This window comes from Hemiscyllium ocellatum, chromosome 18, assembly GCF_020745735.1.
Source record: "Hemiscyllium ocellatum isolate sHemOce1 chromosome 18, sHemOce1.pat.X.cur, whole genome shotgun sequence".
Taxonomy (NCBI): Eukaryota; Metazoa; Chordata; class Chondrichthyes; order Orectolobiformes; family Hemiscylliidae; genus Hemiscyllium; species Hemiscyllium ocellatum.
The window spans coordinates 79,407,560-79,427,483 of record NC_083418.1 but is presented as its reverse complement, the minus strand read 5'-3'; the positions used below and the strand labels follow the sequence as shown (position 1 = coordinate 79,427,483).

The 19,924-nt window shown below is 47.1% G+C and overlaps 1 pseudogene; it reads right to left on the bottom strand.

Moving 5' to 3' along the window:
• Positions 1-1,252: 1,252 nt before the first annotated feature.
• Positions 1,253-19,924, bottom strand: part of LOC132824324 (dynein heavy chain-like) — a 33,049-nt pseudogene continuing 14,377 nt past the window's right edge.

Sequence of the window (19,924 nt, the reverse complement as noted above, 5' to 3'; positions counted from 1 at the left end):
AAATATCAGCTTTGTCCGCTGCATCATTGTAGGAAGAAGGCAACAGGATGGTACCTTGGGGCTGACCCATCACTGCAGGAAATGATCCAATCGCTCTTTGTGGGATCTTGCTGTGTAAACAATGGCTGAGCCATGACAACAGTGATGAAATCAGTTCATTAGCTGTAAAGTGAGGATGCTAAAAAGTGCTATCTAAATGTAATCACTTCCTTTGGCTCAAAAAGAGAAGTTGAACTATGATGCCAGTAAAATGCCAGAACAAGCCTCAGTCCAAGATGACATGGCACTGAGTGGCACCTTAACCATAAAAATACTTCAAAGACCGACATTGTCACTGTGTGAGTGATCATCCATTAGCAACAACAGTTGCAAGAGTTTCTGACAATACACTGTGAGTGGATTCATTGCTCAGGCCCCGAGAGTCAGCAAACCCCTCCAGATGTACAGAAATATCACAAATCGTTAGAATATTAGCAATCTAGGTTTCTATGGCAATAAACCGCTCAGGAGAAAGACACTACAAACAAACCAGCTGCTAAAAACCATTTTTCTGATTGTAGAGACAGAGTACTGTACTTTGTGGGGGTGGTGGTGTAGAGGTGCCATCACTGGGTTAAAAACCCTGAGCCCTGCACACTAGCGTCCTGGGGATGGAGGGTTCAAATCCCACTGTGGCAAGTACTGAAGTTTTAATTCAATATAATTCTGGAATTAAATGCTGACCATGTAACCATTGCCCGTTGTTGCTTTAATACCCATCTGGTTCTCTACTCACCTTTAGGGAAAGAAATTTCTCATCTGGTCTACACGTGACCTTAGAGCTACAGACTCCCCTCTGACAAAGTCCATCAAACCAGTCAGTTCAAAAGCAATTCAGGACGATGAATGTTGGCCAAGCCAGTGATGCACAGATTCTCTAAGCAAATCTGAAGAAGATACTTTGTGAGGGAAGTAATATCCGTCGACAGCATATTAAACAGAAAAAGCCATCAATACACCACTTTTAAACAATGAACAATTCCATTTTACAACATCTAGGAAACCTTCATTAGAAACCATCCATGATTCTCTCATGATAGCTCACCCATGGATGCATTTCATTTACAAAATTTACCTTCCTATGATGTCAAAGGCTTTATATTCTGAATATATCTCATAGAATAGATCTCACCTCACCTTGAGCGGATTTTTAGCAGGCAGTCCCCGTGTCACAAATGGGTTCCATTCTGAGTACTTTGATAAATCGATTTGTTCAAAGGATCTCCAGGTGGGCCTGCTCCTGAGCCTGGCCAAGCTGGCCATCAACAGGTCCAGGCAGCAGGCCGTAGAGGGAGTCGTTATGGCCAACTGCATACCCATCCTCCGCGGTTATTTTCGGGCCCGGGTGTCGCTGGAAAAGGAGCGAGCAGTGTCCACCAATAGTCTCGATGCCTTCAGGGGGAGGTGGGCACTGCAGGGACTACCGAGTGATTTATTTCTCCCTCCAAGTCTGTCTGATTTAATCCCTGCCCTCCCCTCCATTGCCCACTCCAGGCTTTGCTTGTCACTAGTTCCTTGGTCAAGGTTTGTGCGAAGAATTGTAGCTCGGGTGCTCGTTGTTGTGGTTCTGTTCGCCGAGCTGGAAGTTTTTGTTGCAAACGTTTCGTCCCCTGGCTAGGTGACATCATCAGTGCTGTGGAGCCTCCTGCGAAGGCTTCTCAGGAGGCTCCAGAGCACTGATGATGTCGCCTAGCCAGGGGACGAAACGTTTGCAACAAAAACTTCCAGCTCGGCGAACAGAACCACAACAGTTCCTTGGTCACATGGGTGCTTCTGCAGGTGGCGGAATATTAATAAAGTTACTTATACCTGATGTTTTCACTGTATCTCACACCTACACACACACACAAACACGGGTGTGGGAATATAAACTCAACTAAAAAAAAAGGAAAAAATATAACCAGGAGACTAGAATCCCCTCAGTAATAAAAACAATACAGGACAAACAGCTGTTTGTTGGCATGAGCAAACGTCCACATGTTGGATCTTTAGAAGTGGTTATAATGTGGTATTTTGTTCATAAGTACACCCTTCATAAATCGAAGACACCCAGAAAGATACATTGAATTGGTGAATGATGGATCGTGCAGGATACCATGATATCAGATAATCCCTTGAAAATCTGAGGAAGCTGTGTTTTGTAAGTGAAGTGTGTATTCCTTCAGGACATAGAGTCATAGAGTCATAGAGATGTACAGCATGGAAACAGACCCTTCGGTCCAACCTATCCATGCCGACCAGATATCCCAACCCAATCTAGTTCCACCTGCCACCACCCGGCCCATATCCCTCCAAACCCTTCCTATTCATATACCCATCCAAATGCCTCTTAAATGCTGCAATTGTACCAGCCTCCACCACTTCCTCTGGCAGCTCATTCCATACACGTACCACCCTCTGCATGGAAAAGTTGCCCCTTAAGTCTCTTTTATATCTTTCCCCTCTCACCTTAAACCTATGCCCTCTAGTTCTGGACTCCCCAACTCCAGGTAAAAGACTTTGTCTATTTATCCTATCCATGCCCTTCATAATTTTGTAAACCTCTATAAGGTCACCCCTCAGCCTCCAATGCTCCAGGGAAAACAGCCCCAGCCTGTTCAGCCTCTCCCTGTAGCTCAGACCCTCCAACCCTGGCAACATCCTTGTAAATCTTTGCTGAAGTTTCACAACATCTTTCCAATAGGAAGGAGACCAGAATTGCATGCAATATTCCAACAGTGGCCTAACCAATGTCCTGTACAGCCGCAACACGACCTCCCAACTCCTTTGACCTGCACGTGGAGAGATTCAGTTCCTGGGCCGGTTTGTTTGTTAAGCACAGGCTGGCGTGGTATGATCTGCTTGCTGTTCACTGTCCACTCTCACAGGGATGACTTCTTTGATTCCATCCCCTCCCAACGCACTGAGATGTTGGGCCTACAGACCAGCCTTATCCCAGTCCTGATGAGCACAAGATGAGAAACATTGAACACATGCCTCCCTTTTAATAATGTCTGTCTTCACACTGAAATAATCAGCGACCTGTTTTCAAAGCTCAGAACACTGACTGCTTGCCCACTTCGGAATATGGTGACAAGGCCTGATACTTTGGAGCAGCTCACACAATAAGCCGCATGGAAGCTTTTGCTACAGTTTAAGAAAACACTGAGAAATGATTGAATCTTTGGCACATTCTTTCTTTAAGAAGTGGTTTGCATGCCAAGGGACATGTTAAGAATAAGAGTCTACCCTGGGAAGTTAATCCACCCCATCTGCTATTTTTTGAAAGGGGTGTGGTATGCAATGTGATAACCCTAGCTCACAGAGGATAGCAAGATGGCAGAAACCAACAGCAAGATGGCAGAGATGGATAGCAAGATGGTAGAGACAGCAGGTTAGATCATGTTCAGTCTCCTGGCCCATCCAATCCGTTTCCGCGGTCTTGCCATATCCTTTTTTTATTACTTCTTCTTCGTATTACTCTTTCTTAATTTCAGTTTTTGTATCAAATTCATCCTTTCTAATTTCTGCAACTGAGGTGCAGCAGTTTTGGTTGGACTGTCCCTGGGTTCTCGGAGGTTTCAATGAGCCCCGTTCCTCAGCGGTTTCAACAGGCCCCAATCCTCAGTGGTCCCAATAGGCCCCAATCCTTGACGGTTTCAGAAGGCCCCAATCCTCATCAGTTTCAGCAGGCCCTGATCCTCAGTGGTTTCAACGGGTCCCAATCCTCGGCATGGCTTAACTTTGTCTCATTTATTTTTAAATATAATACATAATTTATGTAATTAAACAGTGCTGTTTTTGTGGTGAATTACGCACGTTTTACCATATTTTCACAAATAACAAGCAACAACAAATTTCTATCTATCTAATTTTTACCTGTCATACCATGACTGAACTTAGAAACAAGTTTAGAATGTGGAAAATCTGACTCTGTGTGTGTGTGTGTGTGCGCACGTGTGTGTGTGGGGGGGGTGGGGGGGGGGGTGGTGGGGGAGTCGGTGGGGAGGTAAATTGTGTCTGAATGTGTGTGTGTGTGTGGGGGGGGGGTAAGTGTGTGTGTGAGAGTGTGTGTGTGTGTGTGTGTGGGGTGGGGGTGTGAGTGTGTGTGGTAAATGTGTGTGTGTGGGGGGGAGGTGTGAGTGTGTGTGTGTCCAAGCGTGTGTGTGTGAATGTGTGTGGGGTGAGAGTGTGTGTGAGCATGTGAGTGTGTGTGTGTGTGTGAGGGGTGGGTGTGTGTGTGTGTGTGTGTGTGTGTGTGCGTGTGTGAGTGTGTGGTGAGTGTGTGTAGCACCCTGGATACAGAAAGCACAACTGGAGACATTTTCAAACTGCAGCCCTTGCTCAGCCTCCTGGATAATCACCTTTCACTGCTGCCTTAATCCAATTTGACTGAGGGTTGGTCAGAAGGCAAGCTGGCCCATACACATCACCATGACAGCAGAGGGAGAGGTCTCCTCAGCAACAATCACTCTGGATTAAACTGGGTCATTTCCCATTGTGCGCTCACGTGAAGTAAATTGTACCTTTGACAAATTGCTGTGTTAAAGGAGAACAGGGAAAGTTAAGACAGGTTGAACTCAAAGACACTCTCACAACTAAAACAAAACAATCAGAATTCTAATGCAGTGGTCAGGATTTGGAAGATATGAAGTAAAGGTTTGGTTTTATCAGAAGTTGTATGGTGAACTAAAGTGAAATAAACACAAAATGCTGGAAATACTCAGCAGGTTATGGAGCGAGAAACTGAGCTAATGACGCAGGTCAATTTCATTTTTCAGCTGCTTGGCACACGTTGATTCACCCAATTCAGCATCATTCCACAGTCAGTGCCAGCTGTAAGATGGTATCACAACAAGGTGACCATGGAGATTACCCTTGAACTCACTTTACCAATGGTGACCACCTATAGCCTCCACCTCACACAGCACAGGCAGTGAGATCACTGACAGCGAAGCTTACATTGTTTTGGCCAAGTTCAGGTGACAATGTGTTTTCAGGAAGGATTCCTGTCACAAGACCCAGTGAAACCGTATTCACAAACCTGCCTGATTCTCAAACTGCCCTGCCACTGTGGCTTCTGTCACCTCCAACTCCATCCATGATTTATCCCACACCGGAAATCACACCACTGACCAGCATCCCTTGCACATAGAGCCCTGGAGTCATTGGGATGTACAGCATGGAAATAGACCCTTCCGTCCAACTTACCAGTGCCGAAACTAATCCAAACCCATTAGCCAGGACTTGGCCTATATCCCTCCAAACCCTTCCTATTCATATACCCATCCAAATGCCTTTTAAATGTTGTAATTGTACCAGCCTCCACCATTTCCTCTGGCAGCTCATTCCATACACGTACCACCCTCTGAGTGAAAAAGTGCCCCTTTAGTCATTTTTAAATCTTTCCCCTCTCACCCTAAAGCTCCGCCATCTAGTTCTGTTCTCCCCTACCCTGGTGAAAAGACTTTGTCTATTTATCCTATCCATGCCCCTCATGATTTTATAAACCTCTATAAGGTCATCCCTCAGCCTCTGAAGCCAGGGTAAACAACCACAGCCTGTTCAGCCTTTCCCTATAGCTCAAACCTTCCAAACCTGGCAACATCCTTGTAAATCTTTTTCTGCACTTTTTCAAGCTTAACAACATTTTTCCTGTAGCAGGGAGACTTAAACTGAGTGCAGTATTCCAAACAGTGGTCTAACCAATGTCCTGTACAGCCACAACATGACCTCCCAACTCCTATACTCAATGCACTGACCAATAAAAGTGATACCAAACACCCTCTTCACTACCCTGTCTACTTGTAACACTTTCAAGGAACTATGAACCTGTATTTGGCAACATTCCCCAAGGCTCAACTGTTTACTGCATAAGTTCTGCCTTGGTTTTCTTTACCAAAATGAAACAACTCATAATTATCTAAATTAAACTCTATCTGCCATTCCTCAGCCCATCTGATCAAGGTCCGGTTGTATTCTGAGGTAACCTTCTTCACTGTCCATTGCACCAACAATTTTGGAGTCATCTGCAAACTCACTAACATACTTCCTGGTATGCTGCTGGTATCTTCCACTGGGAAAACTGATGAAAAGCCCCTAATCAGTTCCTCTGCCATTTCTTTGTTCCCCATTACTACTTCTCCAGCTTCAGTTACCAGTCACATCCAATATCCACCCATGCCTCACTCTTACCTTTTAGATTATCTAATAACATTTCTACAATCTTCTTTTCCATGACTAGGTAGCTTACTCTTATATTTCATCTCCTTTTTATGGCTCTTTTACCTATCCTCTGCCAGTTTTAAAGGCTTCCCAATCCCCTGGCTTCCCACTAATCTTTACCGCATTGTATACCTTTTCTTTTGCATTTATCTGTCCCTGATGTCACCTGGGCAGCCATGGTTGCCTCATCCTCCCCTTTGGATGTTTCTTCTTCCTCGGGATGAATTTCTGCTGTGCCTTCCGAATTATCCCAGAAACTCCAGCCATTGCTGCTCCACCATGTTCCCTGGCAGACTCCTCTTCCAATCAACCCTGGCCAGCTCCTCTATCATGTCTTTGTAGTTCCCTTTACTCAATGGTCATACTGTTACATCTGATCCCAGCTTGTCCCCCTCAGACTAGAAGGTGAATTCTATTGGTCACTATCACTGTCCTCTTTCTTACAAACCATTTCTATATCTCAATTTATTTTCTTCCCCACATCCTGACCCCTGCTGGGAGGCCTGTACATAACTCCCACCAGGGTTTATATTCCTTTGTTATTCCTCAACTCTACCCACACAGTCTTCCATCTATGCATCACTTCTTGGAACCAATCTAATTTCATTTCTTATTAACAAGTCATCTCCACCCCTTCTGCCCATCTGCCTGTCCTTGTGATATTCCTTGGATATTGGATATTTAATTCCTAGCCCTATCACCTTGCAGCCATGTCTCTGTGATTCCCACAACTTCATACCTGCCAATTTCAATCTGTGCTACAAGCTCAGTTACCCTGTTTCATGTCCTGTGTGCATTTAAGTGTAACACCCTCAGTCCTACATCTACTGACCCATTCTCATTGTTGTCTCCTTATCTACTGCACCTGAAGTTAGATCCCTGACCTTTCCTGCACTTTCTATCCTATTGTTCTGCAAACTTTAACTATTTCTGCTAAGATCTCCCCATTCTTTAACTTTCCCCTCGTTTTCCATGCAACTGAACGCAACCCCCTCCCCTCCCCCCCCCCATTTAGTTTCAGGCCCTACCTACAGCTCTAGGTTGTGATTCACCCGGCCTCTGGTCCCAGCACGAGTCAGGCAGAGCCCATCCCATCAGAACAGCTCCCCCCACCTCACCAGCCCTGGGGCCAATGTCCCATGAATTCAAACACAATTCTCCCACATCAATCTTTGATCCAGGCACTTACCTCTTTAACCTTGTTGACCCTGTGCCAGTTAACTCGTGGAAATTAATCTCTGCCAGTAATCTGGAGATTATTCTCTTTTTGGTTCTGCATTTTAATGTAGCCCCTAGCTGCATATTCCCTCAGCAGAATCTCTACCCTCTTTCTACCTATATCATTGGAACCACCATGGATCATAACAACTGGACCTTTCCCCTCTCCCTCCCAGTCCCTCTGCAGCATGGATGAGAGATCCTGAACCTGAGTACCAGGCAACTCAGCCTTTGGGACTCTCGATCCTGGCCACAGAGACTATATTATCCCTAATTGTAACTGCATTTCTCTTTTCTCCCCCCCTCTTGAATGGCTCCCTGTATCACAGTGATTTGGTCAATTTGCTTACCTCTCTATAGCCCCCACCCTCATCCACACAGGGAGCAAGAACCTCCAACCTGTTCGACAAGCTCAAAGGTCAAGACTCCTTCAGCACTACCTCCTGGATCGCTGATAGTTGCACCTTCCCATCCCTGACCACTGGCCCAATTCAAGGTGGTTAATCTGAGGGGTGTGACTGCCTCCTGAAACATAGCGTCCAGGTAACTGTCCCCCTCCCTGATGTATTGCAGCATTCGAAGCTCAGACTCCAGCTCATCGACTCTGAGCAGGGGTGGGTTATCGGACCTAGAAACATTACAACTTGACTCAATTCTTGTCTGCTCCAAATGATATACACCAGAATCTAACTGTATGTAAACAGAGTTTATATCCACGCTTTTAGTGCCAGTTTTATTTTAATTAACCAAACTCTGTAAACTTCACACCCCTTCCAATTACTATCTATACATTCAATTCTAACCCAGTTAACCCTAAATGAACATATCTCTCACCTGTTTCTTATTCCTGATGAAGGGCTTATGCTCGAAACGTCGAATTCTCTATTCCTGAGATGCTGCCTGGCCTGCTGTGCTTTGACCAGCAACACATTTGCACCTGTTTACTCACCCCATTACGTCTCAGGAGTTCATTTACACCTGTTTTAAATGGCAACAGTTAATTTGTGATGCAAGTTGATGCTAATAGTTCCTGCACCAGCTGAGGTTACCATGAAGGGCTCTCCTTCTCAACTTCTCCCCTCACCTGAACCAAGGTGACCCTCGGGTTAATCCCCACCAATCATCTCTCTCTCTCTCTCTCTCTCTCTATGAGAGAGCAGCCCAATGGTCAGTTGGAGTGGAGACTTTACTGTGACCCCTCCAGAATTTTAATGAACTTGTCTGGCACGATTTCCCATTCCTGAAGCCATGTTGACTATGCTTGATCAAATTATATGTATCTAAATGCTGTTCGATTACATCCTTTATAATACACATTAAGTAACTGGCCTATAGTTACCTATGCTTGGTCTCTTTTTTTTAAATAAAGGCATGACATTGGCATTTTTCCAATCCTCTGCAACTTTTTCCAAAATCTAAAGATTCCTGGAGGATTGTGACAATGGGTCCACTCTCTCTGCAGTGAATTCCTGTAATATCCCAGGATGCATCCATCAGGCCCAGGGATCTTACCAATCTTTAACCCCACTGATTTCCTTAGTACCTTTTTATCTGGTGATAGTTGCTGTATTTACTTTCTCCTAACCCTTGATTTTTTAGGATTCGAGAAATGTTTTAGTATCTTTGACAGTGAAGATTGATGTAAAGAATTGATTCAATTGCACTGTCCTTTCCTTGTTCTCCATGATGATTTCCTCAACCTCGTTCTCCGAGGACATCTGAGAAACAGAAGAATCGACGTTTTGGGCATCAGCCCTTCATCAGGAATTGGACTCTGCACCAAGTGTAATCCAACAATCTGTAATGGATCCAACCAGGGATCAGGATATTTTGGATATGGTAGTGTGTAAAGAGGTAGGTTTAGTGAATGAACTCAGAATAAAACATTTCCAAGGGACTCTATGAAAAGTCTTATTCCTGAGGAAGAGCTTATGCCCAGAATATCGACTCTCCTGCCCCTCGGATGCTCCCTGATCTGCCCCTCGATGCTCCCTGACCTGTCCCTCGGATGCTGCCTGACCTGCCCCTCGGATGTTGCCTGATCTGCCCCTCGATGCTCCCTGACCTGCCCCTCGATGTTCCCTGACCTGCCCCTCGGATGCTGCCTGACCTGCTCCTCGAATGCTGCCTGACCTGCCCCTCGGATGCTCCCTGACCTGCCCCTCGGATGCTCCCTGACCTGCCCCTCGGATGCTCCCTGACCTGCCCCTCGATGCTCCCTGACCTGCCCCTCGATGTTCCCTGACCTGCCCCTCGGATGCTCCCTGACCTGCCCCTCGGATGCTCCCTGACCTGCCCCTCGATGCTGCCTGACCTGCTCCTTGATGCTGCCTGACCTGCCCCTCGATGCTCCCTGACCTGCCCCTCGATGCTCCCTGACCTGCCCCTCGATGTTCCCTGACCTGCCCCTCGGATGCTCCCTGACCTGCCCCTCGATGCTCCCTGACCTGCCCCTCGGATGCTCCCTGACCTGCCCCTCGGATGCTCCCTGACCTGCCCCTCGATGCTCCCTGACCTGCCCCTCGGATGCTGCCTGACCTGCCCCTCGGATGCTCCCTGACCTGCCCCTCGATGCTCCCTGACCTGCCCCTCGATGCTGCCTGACCTGCCCCTCGATGCTCCCTGACCTGCCCCTCGATGTTCCCTGACCTGCCCCTCGATGCTCCCTGACCTGCCCCTCGGATGTTCCCTGACCTGCCCCTCGATGCTCCCTGACCTGCCCCTCGATGCTCCCTGACCTGCCCCTCGATGCTCCCTGACCTGCTGTGCTGTTCTAGAACCACCCTTTTCGACTCCGATTCTCCAGCATCTGCAGGCCTCACTTTCACCTCATTCTCTGAGGGGCCTGTAATCATTTTGGTTTCTCTCTCCCTTTTTATATCCTTATGGATGTTTTCACTAATATTTATATTATTTGGTAGTTTACCTCAAAGTATATTTTCTTCCTTTTTATTTTTTTTGGTCATCCTTTTAAAGCTTTCAAAATTCCTTGGTTTATCACTAATTTTTGCCAGATCATGTGATTCTTCTTCCAATTTGATCCTATCCATAGCTTTCTTTGTTAACCATGCTAAAGATCACACAACACCAGGTTTTTACAGCTTTATTTGGAAGCACTAGCTTTCAGAGCACTGCTCCTTCATCAGGTGTTTGTCTATAACTTGATGTTGTCTGATTTTTAACTTTGCCCACCCCAGTCCAATACCAGCTCCTCCAAATCCCGACTTTGTTAACCAGGGTTGGTTTATCCCCATGGTTGCGCCCTCACCAGGATATATCTTTGTTCTGCATCATTAATTATTTTTTTTAAATAAAAAATGAGGTCTGCAGATGCTGGAGATGACAGCTGCAAATGTGTTGCTGGTCAAAGCACAGCAGGCCAGGTAGCATCTCAGGAATAGAGAATTCGACGTTTCGAGCATAAGCCCTTCATCAGGAACGATGAAGGGCTTATGCTCGAAACGTCGAATTCTCTATTCCTGAGATGCTACCTGGCCTGCTGTGCTTTGACCAGCAACACATTTGCAGCTTTTTTTTTAAATGCCCACTATTGTTTCTCAACCACCTTTTCTGCTAAACTATTTGCTCATTCCACATCAGCCAACTATACTCTCAGTACTTTTTAATTGCATTTATGTAAATTTAGCACAATTCTTTCTGACCCAGGTATCTCACTCTCAAACCCAGTGCTAAATTGTATAATATTATGATCACTGTTTTCTGAGGAAATTTTCATTCGAAGTTCATTCCCGAAGGAGGAGTGTTCATCAACTCAGCCACATTAGGGAGATTTAAACAATCCTTAGATAACCACTTGGATGATTTTGGGATAGTGTAGGGGGACAGGCTGAGAATAGTTCACAGGCCGGCGCAACATCGATGGCCGAAGGGCCTTATCTGCTCTGTATTGTTCTATGTTCTATGTTCTAAACTCGTCTCATTACTCATTAGCGGATCCAAAATATCCTGATCACTGGTTGGATTAATTACAGATTGTTTTATGAACCTGTTTGGATTACAATCTATGAAGTTTCAATAAAGTGTGGTGCTAGAAAAAACACAGCCGGTCAGGCAACATCCGAGGAGCAGGAGAGTCAATGTTTTGGGCATATTCCCTTTTCTCTTGCTCCTCAGATGCTGCCTGACCTGCTGTTTTTTTTCCCTTAGCACCACAGTTTATCGACTCTGGCTCTCCAACATCTGCATTCCACACTATCTCCCTCTTACACTCTATGAATTAAACGCTTGGAAATACAGAATATAAATATTACGAAAAGGAAACTGGAAGTTGAAGCTTTACTTCCTGCTGTTACTAGAACTAAGTTACATAATGTGGAGGAGCCGGTGTCGGACTGGGGTGGACAAAGTTAAAAATCACCTGACACCAGGTTATAGTTCAACAGGTTTATTTTGGAAGCACTGGTTTTTGGAGCGCACCTGACAAAGGAGCAGAGTTTGGAAAGCTCGTACTTTGGAAACCTGTTGGACTATAACCTGGTGTTGTGTGATTTTTAACTAAGATACATGAAACAGACTTGAAAATAAGATACGTGATCTTATACAGAATGAGAAAATGATGCTCATTGGTTGGATCATTATTGGCACAAAGATGCAGCAAGAACAGTTAATTGTCAATCTTAATTTTGAGAGCAAGCAGGTAGGTTCTGATTGGCCAGGGCATTGCCATGTGGACAGTTTGGCTGCCTCCAGGACTCTGTTTTGTGGAAAGGGTGCAATATTGCCCAGGTTTACGCAGGCAAATAGAATACATGGTGCATTTCTCAAATGTGAAGATTAAAGTCAACCATGGTTAAAATTTTTGCATGGCCTTATTATCTCTTGATTTATTCTCTTCTACTATCTAGCAATTGGTCAGGGGCCTATTGATTACTCCCACCTATACCTTCAGGGGCCTATAGATTACTCCCACCAATACCTTCAGAGACCTATTGATTACTCCCATTAATAACTTCAAGGGCTTATAGATTACTCCCACCAATACCTTTAGGGGTCTATAGATTACTCCCACCAATATCATCAAGGACCTATAGATTACTCCCACCAATATCTTCAGGGGGCCTATAGATTACTCCCACCAATACCTTCAGAGACCTATTGATTACTCCCATTAATAACTTCAAGGGCCTATAGATTACTCTCACCAATATCTTCATGCGTGTATAGATTACTCCCACTAATACCTTTAGGGGCCTATAGATTACTCCCACCAATATCGTCAAGGACCTATAGATTGCTCCCACCAATATCTTCAGGGGCCTATAGATTACTTCCACCGATACCTTCAGGTGCCTATAGATTATTCCCACCAATATCTTCAGGGGTCTATAGATTACTCCCACCAATACCTCCAGGTGCCTATAGATTACTCCCACCGATACCTCCAGGTGCCTATAGATTACTTCCACCGATACCTTCAGGTGCCTATAGATTATTCCCACCGATATCTTCAGGGGCCTATAGATTACTCCCACCGATATCTTCAGGGGCCTATAGATTACTTCCACCGATACCTTCAGGTGCCTATAGATTATTCCCACCGATATCTTCAGGGGCCTACAGATTACTCCCACCGATATCTTCAGGGGCCTATAGATTACTCCCACCAATATCTTCTTGCCCTTTTTATTTTTTTAACCTCCATCTCAAATGGGTTTGTCTTCTTTCGCTATCGTGATGGGAGGGGAGATGCAATTGTGTTGGCCTAGGTTAGAAGCAATTGAGAAGGAAGAAGACATCAAGGGGTCAGCACCAGCAGTGGGTGGACATTTTGTTTTTTCTTCATATGTTCAGGGTATGAAGGCCTCGCCAACAAGCCACGCGCCTATTTGCTATTTAACTGAGTCGATTGTTTGGCCATTCCAAAGGGCAATCAGGAATCAGCAACATTGCTGTGGGTCTGGAGTTACAGGTAGACCATTGCCTGAGAGAATTAGCCTAGGCCCCCTCGAGTTTAACATAGATCATAGAACATAGAACAGTACGGGCCCTTTGGCTCTCGATGTTGTGCAGATCTTTCATCCTATTCAAAGATCAGACTAACCTACATACCCTTCATTGTACTATCGTCCATGGGCCTATCCAAGTGTTACTTAAATGTCCCTAACGTTTCTGACTCCACTACTATCGCTGCCAGTGCATTCCACATGCTCACCATTCCCTAGGTGAAGAACCTACCTCTGACATCTCCCCTAAACCTTCCTTCAATCACCTTAAAATTACATCCCCTCATGATCGACATTTCCACCCTGGGAAAAAGTCCCTGGCTATCCACTCTATCTATGCCTCTCATCATCTTGTGCGCCTCTGTCCAGTCACCTCTCATCCTTCCTCGCTCCAACGAGAAAAGCCCTAGCTCCCTCAACCTCACTTCATAAGACATGCCCCCCAGTCCAGCTTTCAGAGCACCTTAATGTTACAGAGGGATCTACCTCCCTCCCTGTAGAGAGTCCAGCACCTGCTGCAGACACTAGCTCTGGAAGCATTTTCTATTAACCAGAAACAAACCTGGTCACTCGAAATGGAATGAGTACAACCACACGATGCAAATATTGAGTGTATGGCTGCTCATTAAGCATCTAAGAAACAGGCATCACTCCCTTGAAATTATAACTTAAGGTTCTCACGGTCCAATAGATTATTAAAAATAATCATAAAAGTTAACCAGACAGTTTGCCTGGACACAGAGGAATGTTAAAACAATTACTCTGTGCACTTTTCAAAGTAAACGTGAACTCGAGGCAGGAATAAAGCACTAATTCGGATCGATTCGGAAGGTCAGATTTTTGCTTTTTCTCAAAGATTGAGAAATATGAATATTTGTAGCTGACAGAGTCCCTCTTTGGCTGCCAATTTAGAACCTTATGATCAGAAACAATGACTGTTTCTATATTTTACGCGGTAAGTATTGACCAATTAGCTGCTAATGCATTTGGAGCTTTTTTTTAACATATGGTGACAGCTGTGGCCCCATTGATCAGAGTCAGAAGGCTACAGGTTCAAGTCACACTCCAGAGACTTGTACAGTGAACGTGGGCTGGTGCACACTGTACTGAGGGTCTGTCTGTGTTGCTCTGAGAGCCAAGGCAATGCGTATCTTCTCAGGTGGACATAAAACATCTTACACCTGTATCAAACAAAAGCAAAATACTGCAGATGCTGGAAGTTTGCTGTAAAAATATAAAGTGCTGAAGAAACTCAGTGGAGAGAGAAACAGAGTTAACATTACAAGTCTGATATGAATCTTCTTTAGAACTGACTCCAACAATGTCAGTGTTTTTCCTGGAGTCCTGGACAATATTTCTCCCTCTCGACCAGCATCATGAAAAGAAATGACCAGATCATTATCACAGTTTGCGATTCACGTCCAAATTGGTGGCTTCACTTCCCACATCGGAAGAGAGATTGCATTCTCCCAGGATGGGAGCTGGAGAGCATTTTGAGATTGAGAATATTGTGCATTTTGCTTTCATCCTGAGCGGTGGGCATTTGAAATGTTAAAAATCAGCACATGGCACAAAATCTCTGTAAATCTGGAGGTCTGTGAGTTTGCACTGTCGAAGCTCATTGGAACCAACACCAGGACAGACTGTCATGTTCCTGCAATGACACTCAGATGTTTTCAACAGCTTGTGAAGAGTTCAGTCCATGCAGCCAGGTAAGGTGAGCTTTTAATTCAACTGCATGCTTGAATTGCTCCAGCAGCACATATTGTCACAACAATAAGTTTTAATCTTCTTTCCTTTGCATATGTTATCCAATCTGTTACCATGTGTCTCAAGGTAATAAAGAGAATGTGTGGGTCAGCTGCAACTTAAAACTTGATTTGCATAACTTGCAAATCTTGGCATCTCTTGACAAATGTTACCCACACCTGCTTTCATTGCCAATCATATTTTGTCATATGTACATGCTCCTGTGCAATGAAGAAAAATCTCAAAATACTAAAAAGACTTTCGGCAATTTCTTCCTTGCTTTGGAATTATTGTAAGGAGAAAGTGAGGACTGCAAATGCTGGAGATCAGAGTCTAGAGTGTGGTGCTGGAAAAGCACAGCATGTCAGGCAGCATCCGAGGGGCAGGTCAGGGAGCATCGAGGAGCAAGTCAGGGAGCATCCGAGGGGCAGGTCAGGCAGCATCCGAGGGGCAAGTCAGGGAGCATCGAGGGGCAGGTCAGGGAGCATCCGAGGGGCAGGCCAGGCAGCATCCGAGGGGCAGGTCAGGGAGCATCGAGGGGCAGGTCAGGGAGCATCGAGGGGCAGGTCAGGCAGCATCCGAGGAGCAGGTCAGGCAGCATCCGAGGAGCAGGAGAATCAACTTTCAGGCAAAAACCCTTCATCAGGAATGAGGAATTATTGTGTACCTTTTCACTCAATGTGTTAAACATGAGCCTGAGTGGATGTCTCACCCTGCACCCTTCAGTGAGTTCCCTTATCCGATCACTGAACCGGTTTGATCTGGTTTCTAATGTCCCTCAGCCAACTGAGGGAGCATCTTCTCCAAAGGTTGAACGCCAGAGAATCTGGTCAAGTGCTGAGCATCAAAGCTGCCCTTCACCATTCCTGAGAAGGCGGCTGGGAGAGATCAAGGGCCCAGTTTGGAGGCAGGGAGCTGGGGGATCTCTTGCTGAATGGAGTGATGCTGCAGAGAGACTTCCTCTTCACCCCGGAGCAGCAGCAGATGCTCCGACACCTGACCTGACCCCTGGGTCAGTACAGTATCACAGTCTGGAGAAATGGGCAGCACAGTAGGCTGAAGGTCAGTGATAGTCCCCACTCTGTCAGGGTGAGTGGCATCACCTTCTCTCTGGTAGCTCACACGCACTCAAACTTAAATCCTGCACCCTCCTCCCACCAAGGGTCAGGCTAGACCACGCCATCTACTTCTACTGTGGTCCTCTCCCTCCCTGGGCTCCCTCCACACTTCACTTCAGCGCTGACAAAGAGTCATCTTAATTCGAAACATTAGCTGGCTCTCTCTCCATGGATACTGTGATCTCCAACACTGGGGGTTTTCAGTCTGTTAGGTCAGTTGGCTGGATGGCTGGAACATATTGGGCTGCATTCCTGCATCAGCTGGAAGGACTATCTCTCCAATCACTCAAGGTATGGTGAAGCTCACGGTAAACCACCACCAAATGAAGGCATGGAACTACCTTCGCCATATAGTATGGCTTGGTTAGATTTAGAGTAAACAGATTTAATTTGGAAGGACTAACTCCCAGCTTCATGTGCTCAAGAATGGCCTGTTTAACAGCAGATGTGCCCGTTTCTGACAGTTTGTAAATGTAGAGTGCATTGCACACAGTGTCTGTATCTCCAACTGGGTGGGTATTGATGTGGACAGTGCATCTCCTCCCCAAGAATGAGTGCTTAGAGTGCACAGGAACAGGCCGTCAGACCAACTAGTCCATGCTGAACATTATCCCAAACTGAACTAGTCTCACCTGCTAGCATAGTGCATGGTGACCCTAATACAGCTTTTCTGGCTCCCCCACCCAAGGGTTTAAAAGACCAAACCACAAAGAGCTGACCTGGGGTTCCCTCAGAGCATTGACAATAGTCGCACTGTCATCTTTGCTCTGTGCTGTGACAGGTAGCAATCATGTGACTTATTTAATGAAAATATGGTAGGCAACTTCAAGCACGTTTCAAACAATTCAGCGATGAGGGAAGCGAGTGACAAGTTGCGTGGTGAGCTTTAGAGAAATAATCAGAGTGAGGGAAAGCAGGTGTCTTTCCTGTGACTGTCTGCAGACTTTCATCTTCAATGTCCTTGAACATGCTCCAAGTTAGCATCGAAATGATGGCACAGAGAGTCACTCGTTGCCAAATTATTTCATCAAGTGTTTGATTGTTTCTCACTGAGTGTGGAATTTCCCCACAATGCTTACAAAAACCTGACGGCAAGTAAAGAGGACAACCGAGACTCTGCCTGGTCAAAACTGAGATATCAGAATCTTAGAAAACAAGAGAAAGACTTTATGCTTTTGCGTGGCGTTAGGAGGTGTACCAAGGACTTTAGCGTCATGTGTGGAATGCAAGAAAACACTCTCCAACCCCCTCAATACTAGTCCTTCACTTCCCCACCACAACACTCCCCCCACCACAACACTCCCCCCACCATAACACACCCCCCACCACAACACACCCCCACCACAACACTCTCCCCACCACAACACTCTCCCCACCACAACTCACCCCCCACCACAACATTCTCCCCACCACAACATACCCCCACCACAACACTCCCCCCCACCACAACACTCCCATACCACAACATTCTCCCCCCACTACAACACTCTCCCCAACACAACACTCCCCCCACCACAACACTCTCCTGACCACAACACTCCCCCCACCACAACACTCTCCCCACCACAACACACCCCCACCACAACACTCCCCCCACTACAACACTCTCCCCACTACAACACTCTCCCCACCACAACACTCCCCTCACCGCAACCCTCTCTCCCCACCACAACACTCCCCCCACCACAACACTCCCCCCACCACAACACTCTCCCCACCACAACACTCCCCCACCACAACACTCTCTCCCCACCACAACACGCTCTCCTCACCATGACAACACTCCCCCCACCACAACACTCTCCCCACCACAACACTCTCCCCACCATAACACTCCCCCCACTACAACACTCTCCCCAACACAACACTCCCCCCACCACAACACTCCCCCACCACAACACTCCCCCCACTACAACACTCCCCCACCACAACACTCTCTCCCCACCACAACACGCTCTCCTCACCATGACAACACTCCCCCTACCACAACACTCTCCCCACCACAACACTCCCCCACCACAACACTCTCCCCACTACAACACTCTCCCCAACACAACGTTCCCCCCACCACAACACTCTCCCCACCACAACACACCCCCCACCACAACACACCCCACCACAACACTCCCCCCACTACAACGTTCCCCCCACCACAACACTCCCCCCACCACAACACTCCCCCCACCACAACACTCTCCCCACCACAACACACCCCCCACCACAACACACCCCACCACAACACTCCCCCCACTACAACGTTCCCCCCACCACAACACTCCCCCCACCACAACACTCTCCCCACCACAACACTCCCCCCACCACAACACACCCCACCACAACACTCCCCCCACCACAACACTCTCCCCACCACAACACTCCCCCCACCACAACACACCCCACCACAACACTCCCCCCACCACAACACTCCCCCCACCACAACACACCCCCCACCACAACACACCCCACCACAACACTCCCCCCACTACAACGTTCCCCCCACCACAACACTCCCCCCACCACAACACTCCCCCCACCACAACACTCTCCCCACCACAACACACCCCCCACCACAACACACCCCACCACAACACTCCCCCCACTACAACGTTCCCCCCACCACAACACTCCCCCCAACACAACACTCTCCCCACCACAACACTCCCCCCACCACAACACACCCCACCACAACACTCCCCCCACCACAACACTCCCCCCACCACAACACACCCCCCACCACAACACACCCCACCACAACACTCCCCCCACCACAACACAACCCCCACCACAACACACCCCACCACAACATTCACCCCACCACAACACTCTCCCATCACAACACTCCCCCCACCACAACACTCACCACACCACAACACTCTCCCCCACCACAACACTCTCCCCCACCACAACACTCCCCCCACCACAACACTCACCACACCACAACACTATCCACCCACAACAACACTCCCCCCACCGCAACACTCTTCCCCAATCTCCACACACTCCCCCCACCACAACACTCACCCACCACAACACTCTCCCTCTACTTTAACACCCCTCCCACCGCAACACACTCTCCCCACCATAACATTCACCCGACCACAAGTCTCCCCCCACCACAACACTCACCCTGCCACAACACTCCCCCCACCACAGCACTCCCCCCACCACAACACTCTCCCATCACAACACTCTCCCCTCCACAACAGTCTCCCCCCACTACAACACTCTCCCCCCCAGCACAACACTCACCACACCACAACACTCACCCCACCAAAACACTTACCCCGCCACAACACTCTCCTCCCACCACAACCCTCTGGCACCACCACAACACGCTCCCCCACTACAACACACTCCCCCCACCACAACATTTCCCCTGCCCCAGTAACACTCCCCACCCCAGTAACACTTCCTTCCCAGCTTTAAACAGGAAGTATTCTTGCAGACCCACCCCTCTCACTTCACCCACACTCTCAGACCAAACATTCTGCACTCTTTGTGTGAAAGATCTTTTCTCAAATCACCTTTGCATCTTTTACTGATTACTTTAAATCCGTGCCTTCTTGTTCTCAAATATTTGGTATGTAGGAATAGTTTCTATCTGTCAAGGCCCCTCACAATTTTGAATAAATT